Here is a 17,938-nt window from a genome sequence, read left to right as displayed (position 1 = left end):
CCCTGACCACGACGTACCTTGCTGTCGGTTTTGTGCTTTATTTAATCAGCGCATTATCCCTCGTCGGTACATTTTTGCCTCTAAATAATTCGGTTCTCGGTTTAATTATCCAGAAATGTCGTTGGTTACCCTTCTGACTACCGGGATTCCGAAAAAATGCAAAGATAAAGACAGACAGGCCGCCGAGGTCCAAAACTGCCGACGACGCTTCTCCAAAGCCAGTCGCCAGTTTGCCGGTACTCAGTGAGGCACTTTTGCAGCCCCTGATACCCGCTACTTCTGCTTCGCAGGCCTCTACTGAGACCCATTCGTAGTCTGGTATGCTGCGAGATGCTTCACCTGTGGAACCCGCAGATGTCTCTACCTTGGATGGGTCCGGAGCTGCTGTGCAGGCACCGGTTTCTGAGGGTATATTCAGGCCTACAGACTTGCATATTAAATCAACACCACCTTCATTACTAAGGCCTAAATATCGATCTATGTCTAAAAAACAGATGCCCAGGCCACATGTTCAGGCCCCTATGCCTAAAAAACAAATGATCAAAATGGCTGAAGATCTAATTACTCTAATCAGGGGTAGTCAACCCCCCCCCCCCCAAGAGGCCTAGGGCTGGGCTTGATTATAAATCTTCTGATCGAGATTCTGTTTCTTCTGACTCTTCTAATGACCTGGATTTGTCCATACCTACTTATGAGGATTCTGATGCAGAGGATTCCATTCCCCCTGCTTCCTGTCCTGAGGATTTTTCTTTTGGGGAAACTTTATATACTTTAAGGGAGCATTTCCACTGGGAAAGCCAGGAATTTTCTGATTCAAAAAAAGAGGCTTAGGGATTTCCTTTTACCTCAGCATAGGCCTTTGGCTATACCTCCTGTACTAGACATTGTTGATGTATTCTCGGAATCCAGTTTGGCCCCTGATTCCCTGCCTCCGGCGCCTAATAAACCTGACAGATACTACAGGGTTCCTGAGTCCCACAAGTTCCTTTTCAAAAATCCTGTTTCAGATCCAGAAACCATTTCTCAGGGGCTCAAGGGCATTAAGGCTTCTACTGCTAAAAATCCTACCCTTTCTGATAGAGACTCCAGGGTGCTGGATAGATGGGGTAAAAAGATTTATACTTCTGCAACCCTGGTAATCAGAGCTTTAAACTTCCAATTTCATATGTTAAAATATCAACAGCATATTATTGGACTGCTTTAACAGAAAATGATGTTGATTCCTGACTGTGTGGAAAATAAAGATTTACAGGATTTAATGCATTCTGCTGAACAAGTTGGAAAACATACTTTGCAATGTGGTTTTGATTCTTTAGAGGCCTCCTGCAGGGCTGCTGTTACTGGGTCTGTGCTTAGAAGGCATGCTTGGCTTAAGGAGCAATCTTTGCCTGATCATGTTAAAGCTAAATTGTTGGATGCTCCTTTAAATCAGGACTGCCTTTTCGGCAGTAAGGCTGAAGAAGCTCTAAAAAAGATGGAAGATGAAGCTTAATCTATGCAAACTGTTAAAGATTTCTTACAAGTGCAACCTCCAAGATTTAGTAGGCACTGGCCTACTAAGAATTGGTCCTTTTCAGCCCCTTTCCAGATGCTCTCATGCCAAACCCAGACACAGCAAAAACCCCAGGTTTCAGTCCCAGGGAACTCTCAGAACTAAGCAGTGGGGGGGCTCCACTTCCAAATCTGTAAATAAGACACCTCCCTATGGTAAACAGTCTCAATGACTTCCTTTTAAAATTACCAAGCACTTATCTTTTAACTGCCCCTTTGGGGGGAAAGATTGCTCTTCATGCAAAGAACTGGGAACTCATAACCCAGGCCAAATGGGTTTTAAATATAGTGTCCCAGGGATACAGATTTCATTTCCACACATTGCCAACACCAAACGGGTGGCCAAACCTGCCCCCAAATCAGTGGGCAGAGGCTCAAACACAAGTACTTTCCCTCTTAAGCATGGGGGCTATTCAAACGGTACCAGAAGAGGAAAAGGGACAAGGTTTCTATTCCAGGCTTTTTCTGGTACCCAGAAAAGACAAATCATGCCATCCAGTCCTGGACCTCTCTGCTCTAAACACTGTTCTGGAGATTCCAAAATTCAAGATGCTGACTCTTCACCAGTTACTTCCTATGCTAGGCAAAGACACCTTGTTGGCAACTCTAGATTTAAAAGAAGCATACCTGCACATCCCAATCAGGGAATCTTGCAGAAGATACCTACGCTTCAAAGCAGGCTATTTGCATTATCAGTTCTCTGCACTGCCCTTTGGCTTGTCTACTGCGCCCAGGGTATTCACAAAGTGCCTGGTTCCAGTTATTGCATTTTGCCGGCAAAGAAATATTCAAATATATTCATACCTGGACGATTGTCTATTTCAGGCAGAAAACCAGGACAAAGTTCTAAATCATCTGGCGTTTGTAAAAAGGGTTCTAACTCATCTGGGGTACACCATAAACGAAAAGAAATCACAACTGGTACCCTGTCAACAGATTACATTCCTGGGTGCAAGATTGAATACAACTGCCCAAATGGCTTTCCTCACGCCAGCGAAGCAAATTCTTTTGGTAACTTACTTCAAACAAGTGGCCACAATAACCCTGCTATCTGCAAGACAAGTACTGCAAGCCTTGGGGTTCATGGCCTCCTGCATTCTACTAATTCTATATGCAAGACTGCATATGACGAAACTACAGTGGTATCTAAAAAATCTATGGAGTCAACATTGTCACAGCCTGGAAACAATGATCACTATCATACCTTGCCTACGCCTGGAGTTCCTATGGTGGGCAGAGGCCTGCCACCAAAACAAGGGACTACCATTCACACTACCCCCTGCTGCCCAAACCCTAACTACAGATGCATTAGACTATGCATGGGGGGCTCACCTGGCAGGGAAGTGCATTCAGGGCAAATAGAACCCAAATCAAATGCACCTACATATCAATCGAAAAGAAATGTTAGCTGTATAGAATGCTCTGACAGCCTTCAAGGACTACATTCTTCCAGGACAACTAATAGTAAAGACTGACAACACCACGGTTAGGTGGTACATAAACAAGTAGGGGGGTACACATTCCTACCCCCTCTGCAGACTAGCCATGGCATTGTGGTATACAGCCTTGAGCTACCAAGGGCACCTACAAGCTCAATTCCTGTCAGGAAAATTAAATACACTGGCAGATGGACTAAGCAGAAACCTCATGGATCCACACGAGTGGAAACTGGAACCACAGATTTTCAACATGTTGACAAGTGAATGGGGGAGCCCAGACATCTATTTGCCTCCCCCCAGAACTACCAGTTGGACAAGTCTTGCACAAGGACTCCCCACAAACAAGCTTGAAAAGTGGATGCTCTGTCCTTCAGCTGGAATAACCTATCAGTCTACGTCTTTCCCCCTCTGCCTTCTGCTCTCCAAAGTTCTACTAAAAGTCAAACAGGACAAACCAAGGATGATTCTGAATGCTCCAGACTGGCCGTGCCAACACTGGTACCCCCTCCTGTGCAGTGTGTCGCAAATATCTCCATGGCACCTGCTTCTGACCCCTTCCCTGCTGTCTCAGCAGGAGAACCAAATTCTGCATCCTCAGCTTCCAACTTTGCAGCCTGGCTAATCACTTAAATTCACCCTTATCCCTCAGCAAACCGGTGATGGATGTTATCTTGGCGGCAAGAAGACCAAGTGCTAGAAAATCTTATGCTGACAAATGGAAAAGATTATGTGCCTGGACCCAATCTTGAGGGATGAGCACAGCAGCACCCAATTTACCTCAGATTTTGCAATACTTAACTGAGATGCTTCACAGGGGCCTGTCTTTTTCCTCCATTAAAATCCACGCCTCAGCTATTTCAGCTCACTGCAACACAGAACCACCCCTCTTCTCTCATCCCCTGCTCAAACAGTGTCTCAGAGGGGCAAATAATTTGATACCACCCAGGAGAGCTCCAACCCCTGCCTGGGACCTTAACTTTGTTTTGGAGAAGCTCACTCTACCTCCTTTCGAGCCAGCTGCTACTGCAGACTTAAAATTTCTTTCTTGTAAAACAGCCTTCATTTTAGCAAGCACTTCAGCTAGAAGGATATCTGAATTACAGGCCCTTATGGCAGTGGAGCCTTTCATTATCTTTCATGCAGGCAGGATATCTCTCAGGACCAATCCATCCTTCATGCCCAAGGTGGTTTCCAGTGTGGCTCTTAATCAGTCCATACATTTGCCAACCTTCTTTCCCAATCCACAGAACAAAGGGGAACAGATTCTGCATTCCTTGGATGTGCACAGATAACTTAGATTCTATTTGGACAGGACTAAATCTCGAAGAAAATCTGAACAATTGCTGGTAGCATTTGCTGCAGGGGCAGAGGGGAGGGCTATTTCAAAACAAACCATTTCTAAATGGATAAGCCATTGCATTCATTTTTGCTATAAGCACCATGGAAAACCTATCCCCCAGGGGATCAGATCTCACTCCACCAGGGCTGCATCTACTTCTGCAGCCTTTCTCAGAGGTGTTCCTACCAGGGATATCCCAGAAGCTGCAACCTGGAGTTTTGTACATACATTCCCCAAGCATTATCATTTACCAATTTTCTCTAAATCCAGAGCTGGCTTTGCCACTGCTGTCTTGCAGGGCCTTATAGCTGGCCCTAATGCTGTATAAACTCCTCCTCCCAACCATAGATTTGGGAATCTACCCAAATGTAATGACTGCAACAGTGAAACACGAAGAACATAGTACGGTTGTGTACATTTACCATAAATGTAGATGTTCGAGTGTATTCACTGTTGCAGTCCTGGTTACCCTCCCTCCAGCCCCCTAGTTTTCTCTGGCTATACCTCTACTTTCCTTTACTATGCTTAAAAGCCTTTTTGGTGTATTTGCTTTTGGTTGGAGGTATACTTTTGTATTTTTACGTTTATTTGCTCCTCATTAGGGGGGCACCTGACATCTGGGGTAAGAAAAACTGATGTAATGGCGTCGGCTGCATGTTTTATACCCCTGACGACCTGACGTCACGGAAGAAGGGACAGCAACCGACGCAGGACCCAAGACTTTGTTAATCAGGCCGACTGAGGGCAACCTGCCAGGAGATTACCCAAATGTAATGACTGCAACAGTGAAACACAAAGAACATCAAGAAACTGTGGTCCTGCGTCGGTTGCTGTCTCTTCTTCCATGACGTCAGGTCATCAGTGGTATAAAACATGCAGCCGACGCCATTTAAATCAGTCTTTCTTGCCGCACGAAGCAGTAACAGTTCGCAAGTGCCGGTTGGCTGACTCCTGAAATTTTCGTTTTTGAGTTCCAGAACCAAAGTCTTCAAACTAAAGCTAAATACCCCGTTGGGGAAACTTTTTCTTGCTCCTTACCGATGTCAGTAAAAGTTAATTGCATTACTTGTGGGAAGCAAATGCCTCATAAGGATTTTCACTTGTACTGTATTCCTTGCCTAGGCCCTGATCACAATGTGCCTTGCTGTTGGTTTTGTGCTAAATTTAATCAACGCACTATTAAGCATATGTATATTTTTGCTTCTAAATATTTTGGTTCAAGATTTGACTACCTAGAAATGTCGTCGGTTAGCAATCCGACTACCGGAGTTCACAAAATACGCAAGGAAAAAGACAGAGACAGACCGAGGTCCAAAACTGACAACGAAGCTTCTCCTCAGCCAGTCGCTGGTTCGCCAGTACTCAGTGAGGCGCTATCGCAGCCCCTGATACCCGCTACTGTTGAGTCGCAGGCTTCTACTGAGACCCATTCGGAGTCCGGCATGCTGCAAGATTCTGCAAGTATTGAACCCGGGGATGTCTCTCGCTTGGATGGGTCCAGAGCCGCTGAGCAGGCACCAGCTTCTGAGGGTGTTTTCAGACCTCAACATTTTTATATTAAACCGACGCCATCAACAAAAACAAGATCAAAACCAACTTCTATGTCTAAAAAACTGATGCATGAGCCACGTGCTCAGGCCCCTATGCCTAAAAAAAAAATGATAAAAATGGCTGAGGCTTTAATTTCCTTGATCAGGGGTTCCCAACCCCCCCCCCCCCTTGCTAAGAGGCCTAGGCAAGGCACTGATTATGAATCTTCAGATCAGGTTTCCATTTCTTCTGATCAGGAATTTTCTGTTCCTCCTTATGAGGACTCTGATGCAGAGGAATCCATCCCATCTTCTCCTCCTCCTGAGGATTACTCTTTTGGAGAGACTTTGCATACTTTAAGGGAACATTTTCACTGGGAGAGTCAAGACTTCTCAGAATCAAAAAAGAGGCTAGGGATTTTCTTCATCCTCTGCATACCTCAGCATAGGCCTTTGGCAATACCTCCTGTATTAGACATTGTTGATGTGTTCTCGGAATCAAGCATGACTCCTGATTCCCTGCCTCTGGCTCCTAGTAAGACAGATATTACAGGGTTCCTGACTCCCACAAATTTCTTTTCAAAAATCCTGCTGCTGATCCTGAGACTATTTCTCAGGGTCCCAAGGGTGTTGAGGCTTCTACAGCCAAAAATCCTACCCCTTCTGATAGAGATTCCAGGGCGCTGGATAGATGGGATAAGAAGGTTTATACGCCTGCAACCTTGGAAATCAGAGCTTTAAACTGCCAGTTTCGTATGCTTAAATATCAACAGCATGTTATGGGCTTACTGAAACCGAAAATTGTTGATTTCTGATTGTGTGGAAAATAGAGTTACATGACTTATTGCATTCAGCAGAGCAGGTTGGAAAGCATACTTTGCAAAATAGGCATTTTGCATTACCAATCCTCTGCACTGCCCTTTGGCTTATCTACTGCGCCCAGGGTCTTTACAAAGTGCCTGGCACCAGTAATTGCATTTTGCAGACAAAGAAACATTCACATTTATCCTTATCTGGACGATTGTCTCATTCAGGCAGAGGACAAGGACACTCTTCTTCATCATCTGGCATTTGTAAAAAGGCTCCTAACATGCCTAGGGTACACCGTAAATGAAAAGAAAGCACAACTGGTACCCTCTCTAATTACATTCCTGGGTGCAAGCTTGAATACAACTGCCCAGATGGCTTACCTCACACCAGACAAACAAATTCAATTGACAACATACTTCAAACAAATGGCAACAAAAACCCAGCTATCTGCAAGACAAATTCTGCAGGCTTTGGGCTTCATGGCATCTTGCGTCCTACTAATTCCGTATGCGAGACTGCATATGAGGAACTTCAGTGGTACCTAAAAAGCTTATGGAGTCAACATTGTCACAGCCTGGAAGCAATGATTCCTCTCATTCCCTGCCTGCAACAGGAGTTTCTTTGGTGGGCAGAGACATGTCACTAAAACAAGGGACCGTCATTTATTTTACCCCCTGCCACCCAAACCCTAACTACAGACACATCAGACTATGCTTGGAGGGGCCCACCTGGCAGGGAGATGCATTCAGGGACAAATGGAACCCAAACCAAATGCAACTACATATCAACCAGAAAGAAATGCTAGCTGTTCAAAATGCTCTGACAGCCTTCAAGGACTTACTTCATCCAGGACAACTACTGATAAAGACGGACAACACCACAGTTATGTGGTACATAAACAAGCAGGGAGCTACCCACTCCCACCCCCTTTGCAGACTAACCATGGCTTTGTGGAACACAGCCTTGACTTAACAAATACATCTTCAAGCTCAATTCCTGCCAGGAAAGCAAAATACTCTGGCAGATGACCTAAGCAGAAATCTTATGGACCTGCACGAATGGAAACTGGATCCACAAATCTTCAGCTTGTTAACACAAGAATGGGGAAGCCCGGACATAGATCTATTTGCCTCTCCCCAAAACTATCAGTTGGACAAATTCTGCACAAGAACTCATCACAAAAAAGCATGGAAAGTGGATGCTCTATCCTTCAGCTGGAAAAACCTATCAGTCTATGCCTTTCCCCCTCTGCCTCTACTCTCCAAGGTCTTACTAAATTTCAGACAGGAAAAACCGAAAATGATTCTAATTGCTCCGGACTGGCTCTGCCAACACTGGTACCCGCTTCTAAGGAATATGTCACACCTTCCTCCGTGGTACTTGCCTCAAACACCTCACCTATTGTCTCAGTAGAACTATCAAATTCTGCACACAGCTCCAAACTCTTAATCTTGCAGCATGGCTAATCAACTAATTTTACCAACCACATCTCTCAGTAAACCTGTGATGGATTTCATTTTGGAAGCCAGAAGGCCTAGTACTAGAAAATCTTATGCTGATAAATGGAAGAGATTCTGTGCTTGGAACCAAGCACAAGGAATAGATGCAGCAAAACCCAATATTCCTCAGATTTTACAATACTTAACTGAGATGCTTGACAAGGGCCTATCTTTTTCTTCAGTAAAAATCCATGCCTCTGCCATCTCGGCTCATTACAGCACAGAGCCTCCCCTCTTTTCTCATCCCCTGCTAAAACAGTACCTCAGAGGGGCCAAAAACGTAACGTAAGGCCTCCCAGGAGAGCACCAACTCCTGCATAGGACCTCAATTTTGTGCTGGAAAAACTCACCCTACCTCCTTTTGAACCAGCAGCTACTGCGGATATAAAATTTCTTTCTTGGAAGACCGCCTTTCTTTTGGCAGTCACTTCAGCTAGAGGGATTTCAGAACTACAGGCCCTCATGGCAGTGGAGCCTTTCATTATTTTTTTTACTTAGACTAGGGTGGCCCTCCGGACCAATCCTTTTTTATGCCTAAGGTGGTATCCAGTGTGGCTCTTAACCAGACCATTCACCTGCCAACTTTCTTCCCAAATCCACAGAACTAGGGGGAGCAGATTCTGCATTCATTGGATGTACACAGACAACTAAGATTCTACTTAAACCGGACAAAATCTCTAAGAAAATCTGAGCAACTACTGGTGGCATTTGCTGCAGGATCAAAGGGGAAGGCTATATCAAAGCAGACTGTTTATAAATGGATAAGCCATTGCATTAGTTTCTGCTACTTGCACCATGGTAAACATGTGCCCAAGGGGATCAGATCCCATTCCACCAGGGCTGCCACTACTTCAGCAGCTTTTCTCAGAGGGGTCCCTACCAGAGACATTCTAGAAGCTGCTACTTGGAGCTCAGTTCATACGTTCACAAAGCATTATCATTTACCTCTCTTTTGTAAATCCAGGGCAGGCTTTGCCACTGCAGTCCTGCAGGGCCTTATAGCTGCTCCTAATGCTGTTTAGTTCCATCCTCCCATCCATAGCTTTGGGATTCTACCCAAATGTAATGACTGCAGCAGTGAAACACGAAGAACATAGTACAGTTGTGTACACTTACGATAAATGTAGATGTTCGAGTGTATTCACTGTTGCAGTCCGGATTACCCACCCACCAGCCCCCGTTCTATACCTTCTCTTCGCTATACTCAAAAGCCTTTGTCATGTATTTGCTTTTAGTTGAAGGTAAATTTTATGTTTCTAAAGTGCATTTATATATTTACAGTTTTATATATATATTTTTCCTCCCCATTTGGGGGGCACCTGACATCTGGGGCAAGAAAAACTGATTAAAATGGCATCGGCTGCATGTTTTATACCCCGGACGACCTGACGTCATGGAAGAAGAGAAGGCAACTGACGCAGGACAAAAGACTTTGGAATTCAGGCTGGCTGAGGGCAACCTGCCAGCAGATTACCCAAATGTAATGACTGCAACAGTGGATACACTCTAACATCTGCATTTACGGTAAGTGTACACAACTGTACTTTCCTTCCCTTGCTGTCCAGCTTCAGGTGAAGGTTTATGCTGGTTTCCTATGTAAGGCTCCAAAATATCTTCATATGGCACCTGACCAGTTGTTTCCCGTTCCACTGGTTTACCCTTAATTTGCATGTCCATTTGGTCTATCCTGTTGTGGTGCTTTCTGAATTAATTTTCTACACTGAATCCTTTACTTTGCAGGCACTCCATAACCTCAGTTTCTATTTCTTTAACTTCATTACTGATCTCCTTTTCTACTTTTCCTCTGTCTTATTTTTTTGTATTGTAAAGTTTTCCATGTCAGGATTCCTTTGCCTGTATTTCTCTTCAAATATCTTTGGTGCTGCTCTTTTTGTATTGATTAGTTTTGCCTTGTCCTTTGCATACATAATACACCATATTAAATCTTTGTCTTCCCCATGTCCATATTTCTTCTTCAGATGTCTCCTGATCTTCTTATTCCCCTTTCTTTGGGGATTCATCATGCTGTGATCTTAGACTTTCTACACCAAATCCTTCACTTCACAGGCACTCCATAACTTCAGCTCTTCAGCTTCTGTTTTTTTAACTTCCACTTTACTCATCTTCTTTTCTACATTCCTTTTTTGCGATATTTTTTATTGTGAAATTTTCCATATCTGGATCCCTTTGACTATGTTTCTGTATGAAAAGAAAGGAAGAAACTGCTGTCCATGGGTAAAAAGGAACAAATTCCAAGTTGGAAAAACTTCCTCCTTAGCCTTCACAAGCAAATTAGATCACTAGTGAAAACTTCCAAAGCCAATATTGAATCAAAATTAGCCTCCGGAAAAAGGGAAACCAGGGAAGCCCAGGTTTGTTCTGAATTAGTACTTAACAGGATCATTTACACTGATCCTGTTAACTTAGCCAACCTGCTAGCAGATAGGTTCAGTGCAAACTTCAACCCCCTAGGTTCAGTGCAAACTTCAACCCCCTGACCTCCCCCAAAGGCCCTTTCAACATTTGCACAGATCTCCGTAGATAGTGTTAATGGTCCTATCTAAAAAAGACAGCTTCCATGGGAATTTATAGTATCCCAGGCTGTATTCTGCACCATCTCCAGCAAGAACTAGGTTCGCCATTGAGCACCCTATTCAACCACAGCCTAAGTACAGGTTTCATTCCAGCAGAGTGGAGAACTGCCATTGTCATCCTCTTGCACAAAGGTGGTGCCACTACTGATCCTGGAAACTGTCATCCCATTAGCTTGACAAATTTGGTCTGTAAAGCCATGGAGCGTATTGTTATGGCTCTCATAAACAATGACATAGTTAATCTCCAAGCACTTGATGCCACCCAGTTCGGATTCGTCACGGTAGAGCTTGCCTGTTGAACCTGGTTGGCTTCTTTGAGATGGTCACCAAGACCCTGAATGAGGGAAAGTCGGTACATACAGCTTACCTTGACTTATCTAAGGCATTTGACTATCTCCCACTAGGGCATCATCAAAAATCTAACACAACTTGGCGTAAATCCCTATCTCATCAGGTGGGTGGCCAGTTGGCTCACCGACAGGACCCTCAAGGTCAAAACAGGTGCCCCCATCTCCAGGGTCTGTCCTGGGACCCCAACTCTGATGTCTACTTCTCAGATGTCCAGACAGACAAAAGGCCTGTGGCTGACCAAGTTTGCCGATGGCTAAGTTGGGTGCTGTTGACTTCCCAGATGATGTTAACATGCTGCAAGAAGGTTTCTCAGCAACTAATGACTGGCGCCAAAGTCATGGTCTCAAGTTAAGCACAAAAAAAATGCATCATACCATTCAGCAAAAACACAGCCCCTACTGATTACCACATCCATGGCAACCCCCTAAGTGCACAACCTGTGGCGAGAGATGTGGGTTGATAATCTTGTATTCGGCCATCATGTAGCGGCAGTGGTCAGAAAAGCCTTTTACTTGGTTCATCTCAAGTAATGGGATTGCATCCAGAAAGAGGTTATTACCTCTCTATACTCATCCCTCATTAGACCAATATTTGAGTATAATGCCCTGTTTGGTATGTGCCTCTCCAAACATCTGTACCAACTGGAAAGGCCATAGAAATACCTCATAGAGAGAAGCAATGGCCTCCAAAACCTATCCTTTGTGGACAGGCTCTAATCACTCTCACTCTACTCTGTATCGTACAGATTGCTCAGAGGTGATCAGTGTCTTGCCTACAAGGTAGTTTCGGAACCTGTCCTACTAGTCTAACTTCTCGCACATTACCCGCTCGAAAGGTCTGAATTTAATATGCCACATCAACAAAATCTGCTGGAGAGAAGTTTGTTTCCCAGAGGCTGCCTCGTCTCTGGAATAGACTTCCCATACACATCAGAGTACCTTGCTGACCCTCTTCAAGTGCATCCTTGATGAGTGGATGGTAATCCACAAATTTGTCCCAGGAGTTCCACCTGTGTTCCTCCATTGAATGTAGAATAAACTGGAAGCCACCACCACGTAAAAAACACTTCTTTATTAAAACAGGAGAATAAGTGCTTTTGCGTGCATCCACAAAGGCACGCTTCTTCAGATTCAATAAATGTTAGATAAATCACATTCAATATATCTAGAAACACTGATTAAATTAAATCCAAGTTAACCAATGCAGTTAAAGTATCACTTATTCAATTAGTTGCTACTGGGTGTAACTTAAAAACACTTAATGCTACATTTCTTTTAGAGTCATCAGCTTCAAATAATGCAGTATATACCAGAAAAATTGACAGGGGTGACAGGTGCTGACAGGTGTCTTTTTAGGGGATAAACTCTTGGCTAGGCTTGTAAGGGCCCCAGGGCCTTTAGCCTAGTAACTTCCTATAATCCTATGAATATCTTTGGGGCTGCCTTTTTTCTATTGATTAATTTGGCTTTCGCCTTTGCATAAGTATTGCACTATATCAAATATTTCTTTCCCACATCTGTATGTTTTTTTATACTTTTCAAAAATCTCTAGGTTTTGTTTATATTTTCGCAGTTCCTCAGATGCTTCTTTATCCAAACAGATCAAAGTTTCTTGGTCTGTATACTGTTTTTCACAAATCTGTTACATTAATGAACACAAATTTTTGTTTGAGTCTTCTGACAGATTTTCTTGTGGAAGTATTTTTCTTTCGTCTAATTTCTCTCAATCTTTTTATATATCTTGTGTCTGGAAATTCTGAGCTTTTCACATAATAGTAACAATATATAATTTCTTATCCTCAATAATCCACTCTGTCGTCTTTATGGCTCTTCTTTGGCCTATGAGGTTTTGTGATTTTTGTGGACTGCTGCTTCTACAACAGGGAGGCCATCCTTCCCCTGGGCCTGGCCTGGCTCCATTGTAAGAATGTTCCTGTATTTTAAGGACTCCACACTGTCATTTTGTTCCAGTCCTGGCACCGGTGTGCCTACCAGGATTGGGCACTTTTTATCCTGGGTCTTGTGTACTCAGTTTTTTTTTTATTTTTGACCTACTTCTGTCCATAATAAATGCTACATAAATGCAGTCTATATATTACTGTCATCTTGATGAGATGTTGTGAAAAACAGGGTCCACCTCATGATGATACTCCTCAAGACTTGAGGGTGAATTCAGTTTCAGCAGCACTACTCTCCTTTGCTTGCTGACTTTTCTCTCCATTCAGGCCCCTATTGGCTGTTTGACAGACTTCCTGTACTGGGAGACTGACTGTCAATCCAGGACTTTGTTCTTTCCTCTGATTCTGGGAAGGTATGTCTAGACAGATTTGTCAGTTTGCGTGGGGAACTATCAATGAGGAAGCAAGTAAAAGCTGTGTGGGGTCCCAAGGATGCTTGTAAGCACATCAGTGTCAAGGAGATGTTGGCACTGATTCACGCCAGGTTTTACCATCACCTATGGACTTCAGGTGTGCTTCAAGTGATTGTGAACACCACTGTGATGTGGTACCTCCAACAAATGGGGATATGAGGTCTTGGCGTCTGTGTTGGTTGGTAGTGATGGCCTGGGAGATAGCTTCTCAGTGTACTCTAACTCTTCAGGCTTCTGAACATTCCATCAGAGCAGAATGTTGTAGCAGATTGACCTAGCAGATCCTTGGCAGATTTGCACAAGTGATTGCTCAAGCCAGTGGTGGTCCAGATCTAGTGTCAATGTGGGAAATGCCAAAGGGTAGATCTATTCACCTCCTTTCAAAGCAGGCAACTAGAGAAATTCTGTTCCAGACATCTTGGAGGATGGAAGTTTTCCTGTACTCTTTGATGGGAATATTCCTTTGTGTTTCCACCTTTTCCTCTGGTTCAGAAGCTGCTACTTAGAGTTCAGAGAGAAATGCCAGCCATCATAGTGGTGACACCATATTGGCCCAGGCAATCTTGGTTCTGTCTCTTAATGGTATTAGGGGGAATTATCATAATCTTTCTCATACTCTGGATCTGCTCACACAGTCTTGAGGACGACATGTGCATCCTGATATAGAGAAAATTCAGATGACATCCTGGATGATTAAATTTTGACTCCCTTTAGACACCTCTTTCATGACTATGTGCAGCAAGTGTTAAAAAGGAGACAAGAAAACTAAATTAGAATAAGGGGGTCTGAGGTTAATATCCTCCTGGTCTTGAAATATTTGTGTAAGTTACATCAGTATGGCTTATTGTATGCGTCTTTCAAGTTACATTTAGTGGTCATCTGTACTTGTCTGCCTATGAACCCCTGTTTTTTTCACTTTTGGTAAAATAGTTTATGAAAGGAGTGTTGCATATGAGACCACATGGGATCTCAACTATTTTCTGGAAAAACTGTCATCTTTCAAACCAGCAGCTTACATTGGTCTCAAGTTCTTAACTTGGAAAACTATTTTACATATTGCCCTGACATCTACAAGGATAGTTTCTGAGCTGCAGGCTGTCATTATAGAGCACTCTTAATCTTGTTTTCCACAAGGATAGAGTTGTTGCACACTGATCCTCCTTTTATGACTAAAGTGGTTTTAGAGTTGGTTTTTAAATCAGTCCATCAATCTACTTTTGTTCTTTCCGGAACCTAATCTGTAAGAGAGGATTTTGCAAACCTTGGATGTGCATCAGCAGCTTAGGTCTACCTTGACAGAACAAAGCCCCCTCTGAAGACTGAAAGGCTGTATTTCCTTCTGTGGTTCTAAGTAAGTGGTTAACCTGTCTCTCAGCAAACCATTGCATGTTGGTTGTCCTCTTTTTTTCCACCTAGCAAGACAAGGTGAATCCAAGCAAGGTAAAGACGCATTTCACTAGGGCCTTTTCCTCTTCAGTAGCATTTCAGAAGGGGATGGACTCAAAACTACAGACAGCAACTTAATCTTTGGTCTATACTTTTACAAAGCACTACAAACTGGATGACTTTCTAGCTCCAGAGCAGGCTTTTTGCTATGACCATTCTCCGGGGGCTTCTGGACTCTTAACCACCTTCCTGCAAGGATGGCTTAGCTTTGGGGAATTTACACATATGCCAGTAAGGTAGTGGTTGTTGAACATAGTACATTTCTATAAGTTCCATTAAACCTGTAATGTAAGATGTTCGTAAAACAGTCTGCCTTACTGGTAGCACCCACCAAACATTGGCTCTATATTAGATTATCGAACTTTGAAAAGTTCGAACCATATGGTCGACACCATATGTTCAAACTCTTAAAAGTTCGAAAATCAAAAAAAAAAAACCCCAGAAAAAAAACCCACGAAAAAACTTATCTGAAAGGTTAAGCTATTCAATTAAAATTCACTTTGTAGCCAATTCCAGTTTCTGCCTGGGGAATAGCAGTTCTGCTTCTATAAGAATTGCGAAAGCTTTTCTTAGGGGTCCATTGCAAAGAAGACCTCCATTCAAGGTACCCTGTGCCCCCTTGGGACTTGGACTTTCTACTAGAAAACGAATAAAAGTAAGGGCTGCCACACAGACGAAGCTGACATACTAAATAAACGCGTAATAAAAGAAAAAAAAAAAGTATCCTGGCACCACTGCTGTCAATTCAAACTTTATTTGCTAGCTGTACAACTTTCACCTCAAAGACTTCTTCAGGCAAAACAACTACATCAACATTAAAAGCTCATTTAAATACACAAATCAGTTTGCATAAATCATTTTAAAAACATCATGTAACCAACATTCTAATCATTATCTAATGAAATAGTTAAAGGGGTAAACATTAAGACTAGGTTGAATACCTTAAACAATAGCACTATATTGGGAAAATAAAAATGTTTCAAACACTTTTACTTACAGTGCATTAAGATAATTTACATGTATAAATGTATGAAAAGAATGGGATTTTTTCACCTTATGTATATTCTTAAGCTCTGGTTTTATAGTGAAATTTTCATTTAAACCTGGTGGTTGTGCTTTAAACCTAAGTATTCATTTATTCTCAATCATTTCAGTATAATTTTAAAGTCTCCACCTCTAATACTTTGTTATGGTTTGTAATATCAAAAACTAGAACTGATGTAAACTGCTAGTCTCATTAATATGTTTATATAATGCATTTGTGTCAGCCTGTCGATGTATTTCCGATATATGATCATTAATAGTCTTTTAATCTTCTGTTTGTTTTACCGATGTAAAAAGTGTTACAGGACTGACAGATGGACATAAAAATATTAGCTGTATTACATGTTCCATAACAGGTTAATTTAAATGGTACTTGCTTAATTGGGTGAACAGTAACTTTTTCGGTATAAATATATTTACAAAATTCACAATTATAGCACTTATAAATACCTGTCTTGGATACTTTATTGTTAAAAATATATTTCTATTGTTTGTAACAGTGTTTTTTAATGTTGTAGACCTTTTATAACCAAAGGATAAATGATCTTTGGTTATATCTTTGAATTTTGGAGTAAAACTTAATATATACCAGTGTTTATTTATAATCCCTTGTATATATTTAGTATGTTGGTCCTAACTAAGAATACATTATACTTATTTCGTACTGTATTATTAGAATAATCTATTCTGGATGTATTGTAATCTGAGAAAATAGGTTTGAGCACTGTTTCACACTTAGAATGAATCTCTTCAGCTATTGCCATTACTTTGTGTTTTATACCCTCTATAAAGTCACAAGTACATTTCTCTCTGTATTTAATTTTGCCACTCTAGTCATCTGATTACTAACCATGTTCTTAAAAACATGTGGGGGGTGCATAGTATTTTTATATAAGTATGTGTTTTTCTTAACCAGCTTTTTAAATAATGTAGTCTGTATTTTCTCTGTAGTATCCTTATATAACTGAATATCCAAAAATTCAGTCTGTATAAAATGTATTGTATGTTTAAATGTTAAAAAATCAGTTGAATGTAAATCAAAAAAATTATCAATATTGTATGATCTGATACGGACCAGCTTCCAAGACTTCAGCTGGATGAGCTCTGCCTCGTCCCATAACTCCCAGCTTTATTAGAGCTATCCCAGATCTAGTTTGTTGCTATTCCAGATAGCATGTTGGGCATTCACTCTTTCTGTGTATCCTTTTTTAGGCAGGGTTTGATTCCTCTTTCTTACAGGCACAAATGGAATTAGGTCTTATTCCATTGGCTCCAGGCCCTTTCCCCAGAGCCTCGGTTCCTGTATCTTGGTTTCCATCTCGGGTCCTATGGATCTGAAGCCTTTGGAACTGGTAGTCTTCCATTCCTTAGAATCAGAGCCAATGGTCTGGCCGATTTCAACTCTGATCCCAAACTTGGTATCTGCCGCAGCTGGACCTCGGGGCAATCATGTCAAGACAGGAGTTTGCAGGTAGGGATAGACGATTCCATTGTTGGGGGTCATCCCTTCTGCTTTGGGTTTTTGCTCTTTATAGTTCAGCCCTCTCAGCTTAGGGACAGGGGGAGGGGATTGCTTTGAATTCTCGTGTATCCTTGGGGTCTTTGGACCTTAGGTCTGCCTGGTCTGATTGGCCTACTTCGGCCACTGCTTTCAACATGGTAGAGAGGATGTCCTCCTGTCAGGAGAGGGCATGGTCTAGTGCGACCAGTGCCCACCCCTTTCATGGCCATGTGTTTGACGGCTTATCCACTTGCTCTGGGACTGCATGCCCCTGTTGGTCTCCAGCTGCCTTCCAAGTAAGGCCCCCAGTCTCTTCAGTTTCGCGGAAAGTTTGCGGTAAGAGGTGGTGCAAGGGGAAGCTCCTGGACTCATCCGAGGAGTCCCTCACTGAGGACATTGACCTTGAGGATGGGGGAGGGTCCCCGAAATCCCCCCCCCCATGAAGATGCCTTTTTCTCTGATCTT

At 42.6% G+C, this 17,938-nt stretch overlaps 1 protein-coding gene across 1 annotated transcript in view; it reads left to right on the top strand.

The window, feature by feature from the left end:
- The window catches only part of FXR2 (FMR1 autosomal homolog 2), a 1,381,282-nt gene that overhangs the window by 880,712 nt on the left and 482,632 nt on the right, over positions 1-17,938 (top strand). The window lies entirely within an intron of this gene.

This window comes from Protopterus annectens, chromosome 7.part0 (genome assembly GCF_019279795.1).
Source record: "Protopterus annectens isolate FY-2018-M chromosome 7.part0, PAN1.0, whole genome shotgun sequence".
Classification (NCBI taxonomy): domain Eukaryota; kingdom Metazoa; phylum Chordata; order Ceratodontiformes; family Protopteridae; genus Protopterus; species Protopterus annectens.
The sequence above is the reverse complement of the archived record's forward strand: the minus strand, read 5'-3'. Positions and strand labels throughout refer to the sequence as shown.